Source organism: Enhydra lutris, unplaced genomic scaffold (genome assembly GCF_002288905.1).
Source record: "Enhydra lutris kenyoni isolate GAN:26980312 unplaced genomic scaffold, ASM228890v2 scaffoldscaffold65, whole genome shotgun sequence".
NCBI classification, from domain to species: domain Eukaryota; kingdom Metazoa; phylum Chordata; class Mammalia; order Carnivora; family Mustelidae; genus Enhydra; species Enhydra lutris.
The window spans coordinates 7,465,093-7,484,210 of record NW_019154149.1 but is presented as its reverse complement, the minus strand read 5'-3'; positions in this window follow the sequence as shown (position 1 = coordinate 7,484,210).

Here is a 19,118-nt window from a genome sequence, read left to right as displayed (position 1 = left end):
GGCTCGATCCCAGGACCCTGAGATCATGACCTGAGCTGACGGCAGAGGCTTAACCCACTGAGCCACCCAGGCACCCAAGCAATTCTGTGACCTTAACATGTGATGCTGCTGGCATCCCACCTTCCATGATAGCATGGCTGAAGAACCACAGAGAAGCCTGAAACCCAGGGAATCCCATTGTGAGATTTGTGATTGATTCAGGGAGCTAATTTAAAATTGATCATTGGTGGTGAAATTTCTGTGCAGTCTTAAAAAAAAAGTGATTTTCTCCATTTGTACTTACTGTCTTTATCATCACTTTGCATCTCTCTCTCTCTCTCTTTTTTTTTTTTTTTTAAGTTTATTTAAGTAATCTCTACACCCAACGTGGGGCTCAAACTCACAACCTGGAGATCAAGATGCTCTTCTGACTGAGCCAGCCAGGTACCCCTCACTTTGCATATCTCATAGATTTTCCTTCTAGGAGTATAGATGAGAAGAGTGAGTTGAAAACCTGTCATTAAATGAAATTTCCTCATTTGTGTCCTTTTATAGGAGCCTGAGAAAAGGCTCTGATTTCCTAACTTGTAGCCGACTATATTTTATCCATTAGACCACTGCTTGCTAATCAAAATTCTTTATGAGCTGAGAGTTAGGAAACATTGTTGTGAGATCATGTTGTCTTTATGAAATGATTGAATAGGGTTAGTTGTTGATCAGCCTGGGCCTTCGTGGAGGTTTATAAACTTCCTCTAGTACTGTATGCATGGTGGGATCCTTCCTAACTTCAGAGCCAAGAGGGACCTTAAAGATCATCTAGGGAAGGGTCAACTATTCAGTGTACAGATGGGACAAGTGACCTCACCTGGGAGGGCTGCTGACTCACTGGTAAGACTAATACTGCATACCAGGTTCCATTGTTCACGGTGCCTCCCTGAGTTATATTGTATATGACCTTTAAATTACTGTGTTGATGATGAGTGGGACTAGAAAACTTGTATCACGCAGCTACGCTGGCACAGCAAGCACACTGTCTTTACTGTGTTATGTTTCTTTGCGGGAAGCCGTTGGCCTCGTGCATTCGGGGAATAGAGGTCGTCCATCCCTTGCCAACAGCGTACTGCAGCCACCAGCCAAACTAGACTACTCGAAGTTTCCTTCCTATCATCTCTGGCCTCTGTCCTTTCTAATTTCCATACCTTCCTCTCCCTTCCAAGTTGGGGTTAAAGTCCCTTCCCCAAAGTTCTCATTTTGGACTCATCACAGAACGTGTCAGTTTGTGTCTATCCACCCCACTAGACTATAAACCATTAAGTCTCCTCCCAACGGGGTCTCTTCCCTAGGGAAGTGTGTACACATCTCTGTATCTGCATGTGTAGGTTAAAAAGACATATTCAAGGGGCGCCTGGGTGGCTCAGTGGATTAAAGCCTCTGCCTTTGGCTCAGGTCATGATCCCAGGGTCCTGGGATCGAGCCCCACATCGGGCTCTCTGCTCAGCGGGGAGTCTGCTTCCTCCTCTCTCTCTGCCTGCCTCTCTGCCTACTTGTGATCTCTGTCAAATAAATAAATAAATAAAAATCTTTAAAAAAGACATATTCAACATTACATCATACTTGTATATATTTTTTAATGTTTTTCTTATATATATATATATATTTTAAAGATTTTTGTTTATCTGTTTGACAGACAGAGATCAAAAGTAGGCAGAGAGGCAGGCAGAGAAGGGGGTGGGAAGCAGGCTCTCTGCTGAGCAGAGAGCCCGATGAGGGGCCAGATCCCAGGACCCTGAGACCATGACCTGAGTGGAAGGCAGAGGCTTAACCCACTGAGCCACCCAGGCGCCCCATACTTTTATATTTTTTAACGAAAGAATTATTTTTGTCATAAAATTATGCTGTGGGAAGGAAAGCTCAAAATAAAACTTTGGAGGAGCAGTTTTATTCCATAGGACATTATATGCGCTTCCTCAAAGAAGTCTAGTCTGTAATAATGAGTTTTCAACATTCCTCCTCATTTGCAGATATGCTTGTGGCGTCTCGGGTGTCAGTGGCAAGGCCATGGGATTCAGATTGAAGTTTTGACTTTCCCAATAAGTGACTTGGAGCAAGCAGCCTTTTTTTGCCTATGGTATATGAAATAAAGAAGTTAGTTATGCTAGACATCTTTAGGGTGTCCACAAGCTCTGGCATGTTCTGATCTGTGATTTAATTTCAATAGGCAGTGGTAGGGATTACCTTCTTTCTATGATATTCTCATTTTGATAATCTAGTGTCTGACTAGCTGATCTCTGTGAGCCCCTTGAAGCAAGGACTCCCAGGCTTACCTCTTTCTTTTGGTTCCATCTTCCCCAGCAGGTCAAGAATTTAAAAAAAATTTTTTGAATGCTTAAGAGACTTTTTTATAGGCGGATGCCCCCTTATTCAGGCACTATTCTGTTTCAAAAATAATAAGTTGAGCAGTACAGTGTTACACAGAGAGGAGTTCATAGACTCAGTGGACGAAGGGGGGGCCTGGAAACCACCTAGTTCACATGCCCCAGCTCTGGTGAGAACTGGAATGGAAATCATCCTGGACCTGTGACTTACTGTCTTCATCTTAAACATCTTTTAGCAGAATCTGAAGCCTTCTTCTTCAGGAGCTACAAGCAGGTCTTTCTGAAAACAATCCTAGATTCCTCAAAAATGTAGCCTGGTGTGCTGTTCTCCTTCTGTTGTAACCTAACTGCAGGCGAACGGGCTGTCCATCTCAGTGGAATAATCCTGCATTTTTTTAAAAAGCTTTCATGTCCAAACCTTGGCTTTAGACATTTAAAACAATCTAATTCTCTCTCTCTTTTTTCTTTTCCAGCCTCTTAGTTGGATATAATACTGTTTGTTTCTATGATCCCCAACACTGCCCAAAAAACCCAACATATGGTACGTATTATATAGTATGTTTTATATTTACCCTCCTACCCCTAATAGTAATAGAGACCTGGTTGCAAATTTCTCATTCTTCTTGAAACCCCAGGCTTTCTTTGACACCAGTACCCAATTTCGCATTTAAGTGTGAATATCTTAAATTAGAAGCTTATGGGAAAGTTGGGGGAAACGTTAGATCATTAAGAAAATCATGTGCTGAACCACGTGGGAGCCTCTTAAATACAACTTTGGTGGTCATGACCCTGGCCAGAAGGGGAAGCCTGTGATGTCACCCCTTCCCCGAGTCCCAGTTTCACGGATAGTATCTCTGAATGGAATTGTCTGAGGGAAATTGTTCCTTGTGAAAAGTTCACATGATGGAGTTTGAAGAGCTTGTTTCACTTGGAGCCCAGCGGGACAGAGTGGTTTGGAATGCAGCATTCACAGTGTTCTGTTTGGCTGAAAGCTGTCACAGGGAACAAGTACTTAGCAAACAGCATGAACAAGGATTTGAACTAGAAAACGAGAAGGGCCTTGACAACATTGTAATAGTGGCTTGTCTCCTCCAAAACTGCTCAGTGCTCCACAAGAAGGTAATAAAGAAGACTAGGAAAATACATAAATACATCTGGGTCTCATTCAAAACAACCCAGTATAAGAGTGTCCTAATTTGGGTAAAGTTTGAACGGAGGTTACCAGGTCGCTGTGGCCATCTCTACTTTACTACAGCTGATTGGATTTTTACCTCTTTTTAAGGCAGTAGCCTCAGACTAAGTCTGTGCTTACAGGATGTCCGCACAACCTGTTGAAAATAGATCGATCAATCAACTGCTTAGTCTGTTTTCACAATGCCAAGTGCCTGGGTCGAATGTTTTTCTTTTTATATTTCTCTGAATTACCTGAATAGACTTGTTGATAGTGCTTTTGGCTTTTCAAATGGAATTATGTGTAATTTAACAGGGCTGTTCCTTCAGTATTTACATTCCCTTTGCTTAAAAATTGGTTCTTCCTCTGTCTTTTTTTTTAATGGGGATATAATTGACAAATCCAACAGAAAGATATTTAAAGCCTACAATGTCATGATTTGATGTACTTACACATTGTAAAAGCCCCCCCCAACTAGTTAATTAACGAGTTCTTCCTATTTCTCAAGATCTCTTTTTAATATTCCTAATTTCAGGTGCTGTCTGTGCCTTATAGATGGAGCCTGAATCTTTGTGGCTGAGGAAATGTAGCTACAGCAGGTGGTGTGTGCGACAGTCGAAGGCTCTGTTATGAGGCTGTCTTCAGGGATGCTGCGGGAGCCCTCCTGCTTAAGGTAAAACATGGATATAAGACAGTGCTTATCACAATGAAGGTTACATTTATACCTGCGTCCGCTGGCTGGGGTTCTAGCAGGGAGCCAGTAGTTGCTATATAAAGGGCCAAGAGAGCACAGTACCCACCCTCAATGCATGTTAATAGACTCAGTGGAGAGCTATAGCGTTGTGTATGGACATACCCTGGTTCATTGACTTCAGTTTAAAAAGAGATCAAATCCAATTAGACAACCTCTTCCAAATTCAATTCACTTCAACAAACACTGTTAGGATGCCAGGCACTGTGCTACCTCATGCAGAGCATTTGGATTTTATTTTACCTTTTCAGTTTGTTGTGGCAAGTTAAGTTGGTAAATATTGAGGTTTTGTTCAAGAATGCCTTTTCTCATTGTAACTCCTGAAAATTGTAGAATTCTCTTCTCTGCTTGGAGGGCCTTCATCTGGAACGCCTATTCCTTGCCTGGATACAGACTCAGGTATTTCAGAGATGAAGATGTAGTACTTATCCGTGCTTTGTGTCATAGCCCTTTGGTTTTGGGGTCCTGTTGGTCTCAAGAGGAATTAGTGGATGTGCTAATTAGTAGCATTTAGGTTGTTTTAATGATAGATTCTCTTCTGGGGGGGTGGTTTCCAATTTTAGTGCTGTCCAGTGGAAATATAATGCAAGCCATGGGGTGCCTGTGAGTGGCTCAGTTGGTTAAGCACCAGTCTCTTGATTTCGGCTCAGGTCATGATCTCAGGGTCCTGGGATCGAGCCCCTTGTGAGGCTCCCTGATCAGCAGGGAGTCTGTTTGAGAATTCTCTCCTTCTGCCCCCCGCCAAATAGATAAATAAATTCTTAAAAAAATAAATAATGCAAGCCTCACATGTAATTCTAAATTTTCTGGTAGCCACATTAAAAAGAATAAAAAGAAAAAGGTGAATTAATTTTAATAATATATTTTATTTCATTGAGTGTGTCCAAAATATTTTCATTTAAACATGCAGTCAAATATAAAAATTGCTAATGATATATTATTTTTTAAATCTTGTTCTATGTCTTGGAAATTTGGTATATGTTTTGTATTCACAGGCATTTGCCTTCTCTGGACTTCAGTCTTGGCACATTTTATGTGCTCAGTACGTGCCCGTGGCTAGGGGCTCCTGTATTAGACAACACTGTCCCAAATGGACGTAGCCTCCAAATGGGATAGAGCTTATGGTAACTCAAGGACACTGACCCCCCTTGAGGGATTCAACAACTATACTCAATTCCATCGAGAATTTGAATCCCTGTTGTCAGATCTGGCCTCATCAGCCACTTTGCTTCAACAGTGACTGTGGTTCTTAGGTTGAGTACTGATTTCTCCCTTTTTTCAAAATGTGCCTACAGTCAGCTATTACTCCATGGACTTGTTTCCTGAATTACAGGATTCAATAAGGAGGGGAATACCTTAAGGCTTGAGATAGATAATTTTATAATAGAGAGAAAAGGAAACGCTTCTCTTAGCAATAAATGAATGTTCTCACTCCCTTTAACCATCAACAGCGATGACTTGAGGAACTACTGCATGTAAGGCCATGTGCTAGATGCTGTGAGGGAAAATAGTGATGACCAAGACATGTTTCCTGACCTCAGGAGCTCAGATTATACTCCTGTGAGCGAGGCAGTACACAAGAATTCAGATACACATAGGCACGCACATGTGTACATGCACACCCACACACTAAGACAAACCGTATTTTAGCGAGTGTCCTACTTGTATTAGGGGCACAGACTAGGGAGAATTTAATTCCAACTCAAGAGATTTAGGAGCTGACCGTGGAAGAGGTAACTGAACCGAGCCTCAAAGAATCACATATAATCACTCCCAACACGTACAGACTCAAATTTGAAGTAGGTCCTAACAGAGTGAAACTTCCCTGATTGCCGGGAGATTTCCTGCATACTTTTTCTGCACTGGGTCAGTCTTCAGTGAAATTATTTTCCATTCTCACAATGTGCCCCTTGGTGCCAGCGTCAGAGACTCCACAGGGCCGAAGTTAGCTCCAACCGAATGTGGCTTTTCCGGTGTTACCTGACTACGTTCATTGCCTTCTCAAGTCGGGGTTCCAGCCATAGGCTCTTTGATTAAAATTAATGTTCTTTGAGGTCTGACTTTCTTGTTATATAGCTACCGATTTTCATTTCCATTGTTGGCTTTAGAAGGGGAGTAGGGAGCATTTAATCGCTAGGCTTATCAGATTTATTTGTCAAGCATTTTGCAGTTTACCAAGTGTTTTTGCATAGATAATTACATTTGATTCTTTTAGTTTCTTTATCTGACACCAGTACAGATAAAAAAACTGCGGCCAAGAGAGGTACAGACTTGCTCCCAGTCCTTTGGCTAGTAAGTGCTGGAGCTGGATGCTGAAGTCTTCTGACTTTCTGGCCAGAGTGTCCTCACCTTGTCTTTCCTCTTCCCCAAGTCCTATCCTTCAAGGGCTGAGAGATAAGAATATGTAGGCTAGCTCTCTTTTAAGAAATTTAAGGGACAAAAATCCAATCACTAACAACAGATAAATCAGAGAGGGATTACTCACATTGTAAAACAGTTATTCCATTGGTTAAAAAAGTGACCTTCTCTGGAGGGGTTAGCATATAATTTCATTTACAAAAATATCTTCTGCCCGATAGCTAAGGAGGGCATTTCTTAGGTGAAATAAAGTATACATAGCTCCACGGAGTCAGTTTCTTGAAATTGGCAAGAATATTTTCTTCATATGTCAGTTTTCTATTTCCAGAAATATATTTGAACTCGAAACCTCTGAAATCAGTGAAGAATTTCAAATTGAGTAGGGTTTTTTTTTCTTTTTTTTTCTGGTAAAACACTCTTTTTCATACTCAACGAGTTTCACAGGATGGAATGCATTTTATTTTCCAAACCGTAAAAGTAAAAAGTAAAAACCATTGCTCTGCCTTTAGGAAATTTCATTTCTAGTTCCTTGTTTTGGTGAAACCCCCTTCTAGTTCTGTTTTCAATGGTGTTCTGAAGAATCATCAGCCTTAACAATGGCGTGGAAGAATCAGATGTGACATACAATGCAACCAATTAACAAGAAAACCCCAGAAACAGCAAAACCTGCTGGCATGGGTCACAACCTTATATATTTCGTATCTTATTACCATTTGATATACATCGAGATGAGGCAAATAAGCAATTTTAATGGGAGAGAAATGAAACTTTGGCTGCATTAACTATTGACCTATAACATAACAAGAAATGTTATTCATTTTCTTCAAAACTGCAATGTTAGTGTATGGTTTTCATTGGAAAAGTAAGATCAGCAGATAACTGCAAGAATTAGGGGAAGAGATGTACTATTAAAATGCTGTATGATTGGACGTCGCTAAATGCAGTACGGCTAAGTAAAAAGAGCCCTCTTCTTAATTGAAAGCATTTTCAAATGATAAAAGGTAGAGTGCTGAGTAAATATTTCTGGGAAGTTTCTGTTCTGACACATGGAGGGTTTGAGTGCTATTTTGACCTCTTATTAGCATTCCCTAGCAACATCCACCTCCCATACTTGGAATTCCTGGAAAGGTTTTAACTGAAATTACAGTATTTTTCTGCCCAAGAAGGGAAAGCAACATATTTAACACAGAAGGGACTGTGAATGTATGTTAGCTTCAGTCCCAGAGATGTACCCTGTGATGACATCATGCATCTCCACTTTGATTCATATATTGATTGCTGAAGGAATTTTGTATAGACTGAAAATTGTACACCAAATTGTGCTGGGGAAGGAACTCTGGACCAGGAGCTGAGAGGCTGGGTTGTCAGTCCTAGCTTGCCATGCCTTCTCTGGACTTTAGTTTCCTCATACATAAAATGGGGGGAAGGTTGGACTCAGCAGTATCTTTCTTTTTTTTCTCTCTAACTTTATTGAGGTATAATTCACAAATGAAATTGTGAGATATTTAAAATGTACAACCTGATGATTTGATGTCTGTATATACTGTGAAAGGGTCTCCCCCACCTCGAGTTGATTAATACATCCATCATCTTATATGTATGCCTTTATTTTTTATGCTGGGAACATTTAAGTTCTACTCTCCTAGCTGATTTCAATTATACAATATGGAGTTATCAACTGTAGTTACAATGTACAATCTCGTTTTTTATCTCTAAATTCTACCTCTTCTTTGCTTCCATGCTCCCACGTGCAATATACACTATTTTCCTTGGTCACGTGATTAACAATCCTTCAGGTTCGCAATTGGAGTAAAAGTGCTACTTTGGAGAAACTTGCCATAGTAACTAAATTTCCATTGCAAAAACAGAACCCTGAAAGGGCAACATTTCTGATGTAGTTTTATCCCCCAGATGCCCTTGGACCGTATGGCACTTGCATATATTAGTGATGCAAATCCGGAAGAAGAACAAGACCAAGATGTTATGACCAAGATACTCGATTTGCATTGGAATGCCCCATGCAAACAGCACATCAGAACTCATGAAGTGGCATTGGGCTTGAACTCATGGAAGGCATGCCAGTCTACAAAGAATCCAAACTGCAAATGTTGGGATGAGAGTGGTCCGTTGTTCTTCTCTAAATGCAACTTGACACTGAATCTGAAGAGATTGGAAAAAAGTATGAATTTGATCATTTGACTAAAGTCATTTCCCCTCTGTGGACACCCATGACCTCATCTATAATATGAGGGCATAAAACTTGGACATGGACCTTCCAACTCTAACATTCTGTCTTTCCGTTTGAAAATTTTTTTTTTTTTTTTTACAGGAGTGGGTTTAACACTTGTGTGTTGGAGGGAAAGGAGAAAGCAACTTCTTCTTCTTTTTTTTTTCTTTTTTAAAAAATTATTTTTAAAATATTTTATTTGTTTATTTATTTGACAGAGAGAGAGATCACAAGCAGGCAGGCAGAGAGGGTTGGGGAAGCAGGCTCCCTGCCGAGCAGACATCTCGATGTGATGCGGGCTCCATCCCAGGACCCTGAGATCTTGACTTGAGCCAAAGGCAGAGGTTTAACCCTCTGAGCCACCCAGGTGTCCCTTCTTTTTTTTTAATAAAAGGTTTAACTTACTTATTTGAGAGAGAGAGAGTGAGTGAGAGAGAGCGCACAAGCCAGTGGAGGAGGGGGACAGGCAGAGGGAAAAGCAGACTCCGGGCTGAGCAGGGAGCACTATGCAGGGCAGGGGTAGGGGGGGTCTCAATGTGGGGGCTTGATGGAGGGGCTCTATCCCAGAACCTTGGGATCATGACCTGAGCTGAATGAAGGCTAACGCTTAATTGAGGGAAGCTACCAGGAGCCTTAGAAGAAAACAACTTCTGAGTTGAGGGAGAGTTCTGGAAGAACCAAGGTTCAGGGATAAACTTCACTGCCTTTCCAGTTTTGTCCACTGTTTGCTGCCCTCTTCCTCTCAGGTTAAAGGACTAACAAAAGTGATGTTATAACACTCTACGTCCATGTGTGTCAGTGGGGTATTGAGCCAGTAATGAGAAAAACGAGTACTGACTTCGGGACTCCTGGCTTCATCTCTATCTTCCTTTTTGGGCCTCTGGTCATCTCATTGCCATCTTGCAAAGCTGCTGTGAGCATCAAATACATCATCATGTCTCCTAAACACTTGCTGTTTGGAGGGCAGGATGGTAGTGACGTGAGGGCAAAGTGAATGCTGCTTTATAGGTTTTGTTTATTTAATTTAACTAAATCGTACATAAAGCTCAGGTACTCTTCTAAGTACTCTTAGAAGTAGGTACTCTACTAAGAGTTTTGCTAGGTACTCTCCTAAGAGTTACAAATATTAACTCATTTAGTTTTTATAACATGGATTATAAATTGGGACCTAATACCATCCCCTATTTTACGGAGGAGGAGGAAATTGAGGCACAGAGAAGTTAAGTACATTGCCTAAAGTCGAACAGCTAGTGACAGCAGAAACTAAGACCCAAGCCGTCTGGGGCACCTGACTGGCTCAGTCAGTGGACATGTGACTCTTGATCTTGGGGTCATAAGTTGGAGCCCCACGTTGAAGGTGGAGATTACTAGAAAAACAAACCAACCAACCACCGCCTTCCCCCCCCAAAAAAACCCTACAATCTTTAAAAGCAAAACAAAACTAAACCCCGAGCAGTCTGGCTCCACAATCCATGCTTTTAACCTCTGTGCCCACGGGGTATGGAGTTATCTGATATAATTCTCCATGTGTCTAACTCTGAAAGTGCAGCAGGTTTTGTGAATAACCCGCAGGCGTCAGCAATTGGACAGCCCCTTGGCCTTCGTGGTCCTGTCAACCTGATTTAGACCTAGATCCCGGGAATGTGACATTTCTCCAATCCTGGGTTTACCACTGTCGAACTCCTTCCACCCTTCACACACCAGGATTTTGTGTTCTCTGATCCCTGTCCTATAGGTTTTCTTAAGTTCTCAGACTGTCTACCAAATAGCAGATGTTCTATAAGCCTGTTGGTTTATCCAGACAGCCAGGAAATTGAGCAAGGAAAGACAGTCATGTCGATAATAGCTTTTGTTTATTGAACAATTACTACTTGCCCTGCACTGAGATAAACTCTTTGCCTGCGTTATCTCATAATCCTCCCATTAAACTTATGAGGTGGCTTCTGTTATTATCATCATATTACAGATGAAAAAAAACAAAGCTCACACAGGCCAAGTAAGTAACCCAAGATCACACTTTTAAGTACATGGTAGAGCCAGAATTTTGACTTGGGAGATATCTGATCCAAAGCTCTTGGATTTAACTGTTACTTTATGTGCCTCTAGCATTTTTTGCAGCTCCTATTGACATGCTCCATTCTGCCTCAGTGGGTCATAATTTTAATACAAGCATACCATTCTCTTATAGTATCACAAACTATTTTGGGATTGTAAGGGAGCATTTGCCTTGGCCATAACTGGACATCTTGTGTAATGGATCTTCATTAACTGTCGCCTTGTCTCAGAGAAGTTATGAAAAGAGACTGAGAGGCTTTAACTAGGCCAAGGGGATGAGAGCATGCCATGTATCATACTCCTATGGGTTTTTTGAAGGCAGAGCTTGGGTATTCCGGATAGAAAGGATACAAGAATGTCGTGAATAAAATACAGGAATTATTATTATAGTGGATGGAAACATCTCTAGAGCTTGTGATTATACAATATCCCCCCCTTTTTTTTCCTGTTTGGAGAATAAATGATTGCTGCTCTCAAATGCAGCTTGGTTTGAAAGCAACTGAGATGGTATTAAAGCTATGGATGATGCTAAAATATCCATATGAGAAGGCTAAATTAACCAAGCCATACTTTAAAATCCATTTGACTTTATTAATCTCTGTAACTTAAGTGACACTCCCAATCCGAAGGGATTCTGTATGCCTTCGGTCTGACTCTAATTGCCAGTTAATAAAAATTCCAGTGTATCCTTAATCAGCCAATTAACTGACCTAACAATTATAATAGGGAGAGAAGGTGGGAGGGGTCGAGACTGGGAATAACAAATCCGTCAAGGTAGAGTAGAATTCTTCAGAGGTTAATGGTGGACACCCTTTAAAGTAAAAGGATTTTCTTCTACCTTGATAGGTTCCTGTTTTTCTTTCCTTTCTACCTTCCCTGACATTTGTAATTGTTGGAACCCCTAATTGGCTGATTAGCTAATTATGAGAAGGGGTGGGGAATGGCTTAAAGATATATAGAATATGTATTTTTTTAAAACACATGGTTCTTTATTCTCTGAAAAAATATTTATGTGGAAATAGTTCATTACAGTTTATTATTATTATTATTATTATTATATGAAATTTAGAGCATCTTTTTTTAACTGTAACTGTTGCCTCCTAATTTATAAATGCCACAGCCTTAACGTATAGAGTGAGACTGAATATAAGGTGAAAAGTCTGACATTAAGGAAGTGAATTATTGGTTTTGCTCGAATGGATCTTCATAAAAATTTTAAATAACAGTAAAACAGCAAGTATCTTAGTTAAAAGAGTATATTATTGGAACAAAGAGTGTATTATTGGGACTATTTTTATTTGTATGCTGAAAATTGTAATATGAGAGTCCTGCAACAAGTGTGCATGTAGGTAAAATTTACCATTTTATAAATATTCTCAGAAGTTGATGATAAGAAAAACATTTGAGAATACAAAGAACTGATTTTTTAAAAATATATCTGCCAACAGTAAATTTGGACATCTGCTCAAGGCTCAATCCCAGAGTTGTAAAGAGCTCTTTAAGATTTCTGAATTATATGTAATAATTGGGTACTTTTATCAATATTCATCTAGACTCTTGTTACTGGCATGGGGAAATAGAGCATTTTGGAATTGGAAGGAACCTTTGAAATCACCTAGTTCTGCTTTCTCATTGAACAGAAGAGGACTCAGAGGTCCAGAGAGGGGGAGGGACTTACCAAAGGTCACAGGAAATTTCTGGCTGAGGTGGGAGCAGGTCTCTGGATTCCCAGTCCCGTGTTCTTTCCTTTCTTCCTATCTTGCCCTTAAAAAAATGATACAGAAGGCCAGAGGGCAAATGTCAACCTCCATATTCTATTAGAGACTGTTTTGATGCAAAATCTGTTGCTCTCTGAGTCTGGTTTCCTTCATTTTTTAATCATTCCTCAATGGCCAACTCAGAAGCCATATGTCTAGTTTTATTCTTTTGAGTCCCATCCCTCTTTCACTAATGCATTATTAACATGTCTCTTTCTGTCTTGAAATGTTCTCCGGGGGGAGATAACTGGGTCCTGAATTAGGAAGTGGAAATGACTGTAGGATCTATTCCTTTTAGTCTGATGGATAGGAAGTGCTGCCCTCTCAGTTCTCCCAAGATCCTGCCTAAAAATGATTGTTCAAAATAGTTCTTCTCTAAAGCTGTTATAAACTCCTCTCGGTCCTGCAAGGTATATGTATCTTGACTTTTATTTGTCTTTTTTGTTCGGAGGGAGAGGGTGTTTGTTTTTTTGTTTTCTCAGCTTCTCCTTGTGTTTTGTTTTCAATCTTTAGGCTTTAAAATTTATTTGTGTAGAGACTTCTCTTATTTTTCTTACCGAGGGCTAGTTTCCCTTGAGCTTGTAAATTGCTTGTAAATCAAGATCTGATTAGGAAGTAATATATTCATCTGTAACTCCTGCATAAAAGTTATTCAAGTATTGTGACAAAATAAGTGTTGTTTACTTTATACATTTTCTGCAAATTCTAAAGATTTCGTCTAACTTAAAGGCTCTCATGGAATCTCGGGGATTGTGGCTTGCCCACTGAGAGTATAAAGGCTTGCTAAATTAAGTTGATTTGCCTGTGAAAGAAATGCTTCCATTATTCATGTCAGAAGCCTGTCACATCAAATTGAGGGAGTGGAGAAAACCCTTTTTTATCAACATTTAGAACCAAGAAAAACCAACCATTGAGAGCCTGAATTTCAATTGGGGAAAAAGTCAGGCTGAAAGCAGGGTTCAGGAAAGAAAAAGAGAGAGAGAGAAAGAAAAAAAGGGCTGGGTATTTGTCTAATGTTGAAAATCAGTAGAGGAGATTGATTTAACTTTGGCTGAAACTTTTTATATAGACAGACAGAATGAAACTTCTTAAAGCAGCAAGTAGTACATACAATCTTGGTGTCTTTCATGTGTAAACTTGTCAAAAGTAGTTAAGCTAATTCAAATTTAAATCTCCTTGAATTCCTATTCTTGGAAGCTTAATTTGTTTATTTTAAAGGATTTAGGAATGCATTTCTTGGGAGTTACTTTTCAAACATCGATGAATGTATTTTGTTTTTCCAAAGTTCAAGATTATAGGCTCTGGTGTGTGATTAGAAGTTGTATTAATAAGAGAAGGAAGACAGGCTGGTCAAGGACCAGCAACCACCCCCCTCCGTGTTTGTATCAGGTATGTGGGCATTTGTCTCTGTGCAGGATGTATTGTATACATGTACACACACACACACACACACACACACACACACACACAACTTCAAATGAAAAACAGGTCATTAAGAGAATAACAGAACTTGGAATAGGAATGGGAGGACTATTTCTCAAGACAAAATATCTTCATGCAATTTTAGTTCAGGAGGATTTTCTTGTGTTTGCCAGGATAGTAGATTTTGCTAAATTTTAAGTATTTGAAAAACAATTACTTGATTATATAATGAAATCTGAGCTTCACTGTTTTTTTGCAATATTTGATTTCTCTTAGCATATGTATTTCAAATGGTTGCATGCCTCAGTCAAGTCAATCACAAGAACAAAGTTTCATATTTTTTGCAGCATTAATCCTTACCAATCCTCATTTACCTTGAATATGTTTCTACCATTATTATCCAAGTGATACTCTTCAGATGGCAGTTTTTATCTGATTTACAGAAAACATCTTTTGGGCTACTGAAAAATGTGGAACATCATTTTCTATATTCCTTAGATCTATTTTTGCAGCTTTTAACCTAAGTTTTGCACCAAGAAAATTGCTCCAAGAATGAAAAACAGAACATTTTAAACTGTTTGAAGGGATGCTCCCCCACCACACCCCACCTTTTAAAAAATGAGGCCTGAAATCCTGCTAATGAATAGTACTGAATCTTTTCTCTCTCTCTCTCTCTTTTTTTTTTTTTTTTTTTTTTTGGTGGGAGGTTCAGCAGCAGTTCAATCCAAAATTGAATTTTATGCTTAATTGATATTTGTGTCTAGTGGAAATAAGAGTTGGTTTGTGGCGTTCCTGTACAGAAGTAATTACTTCTCCGATTGACTGCAAATATGTGCAGGTTGTAGATGGGGAGCAATGAATGAAATAGAGAGGCGATTGTGCTGTGGAGGGCTGGAGAAGACAAGGATTAATGGCGAGCAGAATTGTATTTTGGTGTTCTTTCAGTAACGTTACAATCTCTCTGAGAGTGAATGGGGCAGAGGGGTGGAATGGGGTGGAGGCGGGGCGTGTGGGGGGTTGTGAACTGGTAAAACCAGAGAACCATGTCAAAGGAGGAATTGAATGTCTAACTTATGTGTGTTTACAAAAGTACAAAACAAACAAAACAACAAAACAAAACTTCCTAATTTGACCTGTGCTTTTTTAGATCATGAAACCACCAGAGGTCATTCCTATTGTGCAAAACCCCAGTCCCTACTTGCTGGCTTTTTCCAACCATCAGGATATAGATTATTGTCTGGGGAAGCAATCTTAATGGGTGTATAGCAGGCACTGAGGATGGCACTTGTGAACTCTTTGAGGTTTAAATTTTCTTCCCTCATGAGATGTAATCATGTTTAGGCAATTTTCAAATGCTGATAGGGTTTTTTTTTAATGAATAAAATTTGAATTATATAGAGTCATACAATGATAGCTTGTTAGAACTGGGAGACCTTTAGGCACTGGAGAGGGTTAACCAATCTTACAGATGGGAAAACTGGAAACTCAGCGGGGAAGAGGGACAGTTAGCATCAGAACCTTGTTTTTCTTATCCCTGGGCCAGTGAAATTCTCACTAGTTTGCATGACTGATGGCTGCAGTTTTCCTCCACTTGTTGAACGATATGGAGATGGACCATATTAAATAAAAGTTAAAGGCCTCTGCAACCCTGAACCCTTTTTATTTTCTATACAAAAGTTTTAAATTTTTATGTAAGCAGAGCTGTTAGGTTTTTCCTTGTTATTTTCTGGCCTTGATGTCAAACAAAGAAAGACCTTCCCATCCATGATTAAAAAAAGAAATACAAAAAGACCTCTCCTTTCTTCTAATACTTGAGTGGTTTTGTTTTTACACACTTAAATAGGCAAGGCTCACAGTGATAATGGTAGATCTCCTTTTCTCATCACACACGCAAACACGTGCGCCCCCCACACACAGAGGTAACTATGGGAGATGAGGGATATGTTAGTTTGATTGTGGTCATCATTTCACACCCACACCGAATACATGTATCCAAACATCATATCGCACACCTTAAATATATGCAACGTTTGTCAAAAATAAAAAAAAAATAGCAGGGGTATTGAAGTAGGAAAATCTGTGTTTGAGTCATTGCTCTATTAATTTCTGGCTGTGTAAATTTGGATCATTTTTCCTCTTTGTTCCTTGATTTCTCCATCTTTAAAAAGAGTTTAAAAATAGAATCATTCCAAGTATTAAATTAAAGTTAATGATTGTAAAGATCCTACCTAGCCCAATGCCTGGCACATGGTAAGTCCACAATAAGTTATAGCTATTATTCTTATTTAAGATTGTGATAAATCTGTAATTTATTTTGTGTATAATTTGGAAAAAAATAGAATTCCGAGTGGAATTACATGAAGCATATGAATGATCTCTGGAGACAAACATCTTTACCAAATTGAGTCCCCCATGCAAGGTTTAGGTCTTATTTTCATGTACTTTTTAAAAATTTTATCATTTTCTTAGTATGGGTCTTATACTTTTCTTGTTATCTCTTTTTTTCCTGGCTATTTCATAATTTTTATTGTTATTGAGAATGAGAGTAATTTTTATTGATATTGTGAATGAGATTTTTTCTTTTCATTATAGCTGCCAGCAGGTTATTGGCATAACTAATGTGCACTGTTTTTATGCATAGCTTATGATGGGCCACTTTACTGAACCCTTTATTTATTTTATTCTTTTTCAAAGATTTTATTTATTTATTTGACAGACAGAGATCACAAGTAGGCAGAGGCAGGCGGGAGGGTGGGGAAGCAGGCTCCCTGCTGAGCAGAGAGCCCCATGCGGGCTCGATCCCAGGACACTGGGATCATGACCCAAGCTGAAGGCAGAGGCCCAACCCACTGAGCCACCCAGGTGCCCCTGAACCCTTTATTAATTCTAATAGTTTATTTTCTTGAGGACAGTTGTATCATGTGTTCTCCCTTTTAAACATTTATTATTCGTTTCCTTTTATTGTCTGATTGCATCAAATAAAAGATTGAGAACAATATGGAGCCAGTGACATCCTTGTCTTGGTTTCAATTTTAATTTTTATTGAGCATTGACTTTTATCATGATATTGCATTGGTTTCTAATACGTATTTTTTTAAAAAAAGATTTTATTTATTTGACAGAGATCATAAGTAGGCAGAGAGGCAGGCAGAGAGAGAGGAAGGGAAGCAGGCTCTTGAGAGCCCGATGTGGGGCTCGATCCCAGGACCCTGGGATCATGACCTGAGCCAAAGGCAGAGGCTTAACCCACTGAGCCACCCAGGTGCCCCTTTCATACCTACTTTTGTATTGATAAAGGGGTTTCTATTAAGTTTCTCAGGTTTAATTTTTTTTAAAGATTTTATATATTTGACAGAGAGACAGTAGGAGAGAGAACAAAAGCAGGGGAAGTGAAATAAGTCAAGCAGAGAGAGTCAATTATCATATGGTTTCACTTATTTGTGGAACATAACAAATAGCATGGAGGACAAGGGGAGTTAGGAGAAGGGAGTTGGGGGAAATTGGAAGGGGAGGTGAACCATGAGAGACTATGGACTCTGAAAAACAATCTGAAGGGTTTGAAGGGGCGGGGGGTGGGAGGTTGGGGGAACCAGGTGGTGGGTATTAGAGAGGGCACGGATTGCATGGAGCACTGGGTGTGGTACAAAAACAATGAATACCGTTATGCTGAAAATAAATTTAAAAAATGATTAAAAAAAAAAAGCAGGGGAAGTGGGAGAGGGAGAAGCAGGCAGGCTTCCTGCTGAGCAGGGAGCCCAATGCGGGGCTTGACCCCAGGACCCTGGGATCATGACATGAGCCAAAGGCAAACACTTAATGACTGAGCCATCCAGGCACCCCCAGCTGTTGAAATTTATTACATACCTTTTTAGCACGTAATGGGATGACCTTTTTATTGTTATTTATTTTACTTTTTAGAAAAATTTTAAAAGTTTTTTTTTTTAATATGAGAGAGAGAGAACTTGAGCAGTGGGTGGGGTGGGAGAGGGGAGGCAAAGGGGCAAGCAGATTCCCCGCTGAGCCCAGAACCCCATGTGGGACGGGATCCCAGGACCCTGAGATCATGAACTGAGGCAAAATCAAGAGTCCGATGCTTAACTGATTGAGCCATCCAGGAGCCCCCTGACCTTTTTATTTAAAATTAAAAAAAATTTTTATTTATTTATTTGACAGAGAGAGAGAGATCACAAGTAGACAGAGAGGCAGGAAGAGAGAAGAGAGAAGCAGGCCCCCTGCCGAGCAGAGAGCCCGATGCGGTGCTCGATCCCAGGACCCTGAGATCATGACCTGAGCTGAAGGCAGAGGCTTAACTCACTGAGCCACCCAGGCGCCCCTGACCTTTTTTTTTTTTTTAATTTATTTTTTTAATTTTCAGCATAACAGTATTCCTTGTTTTTGCACCACACCCAGTGCTCCATGCAATCCGTGACCTCTCTAATACCCACCACCTGGTTCCCCCAACCTCCCACCCCCTGCCGCTTCAAACCCTTCAGATTGTTTTTCAGAGTCCATAGTCTCTCATGGTTCACCTCCCCTTCCAATTTCCCCCAACTCCCTTCGCCTAACTCCCCTTGTCCTCCATGCTATTTGTTATGCTCCACAAATAAGTGAAACCATATGATAATTGACTTTCTCTGCTTGACTTATTTCACTCAGCATAATCTCTTCCAGTCCCGTCCATGTTGCTACAGAAGTTGGGTATTCATCCTTTCTGATGGAGGCATCATACTCCATAGTCTATATGGACCACATCTTCCTTATCCATTCATCCGTTGAAGGGCAGCTTGGTTCTTTCCATAGTTTGGCGACCGTGGACATTGCTGCTATAAACATTGGGGTACAGATGGCCCTTCTTTTCACTACATCTTTATCTTTGGGGTAAATACCCAGTAGTGCAATTGCAGGGTGGATCATAGGGAAGCTCTATTTTTAATTTCTTGAGAAATCTCCACACTGTTCTCCAAAGTGGCTGCACCAACTTGCATTCCCACCAACAGTGTAAGAGGGTTCCTCTTTCTCCACA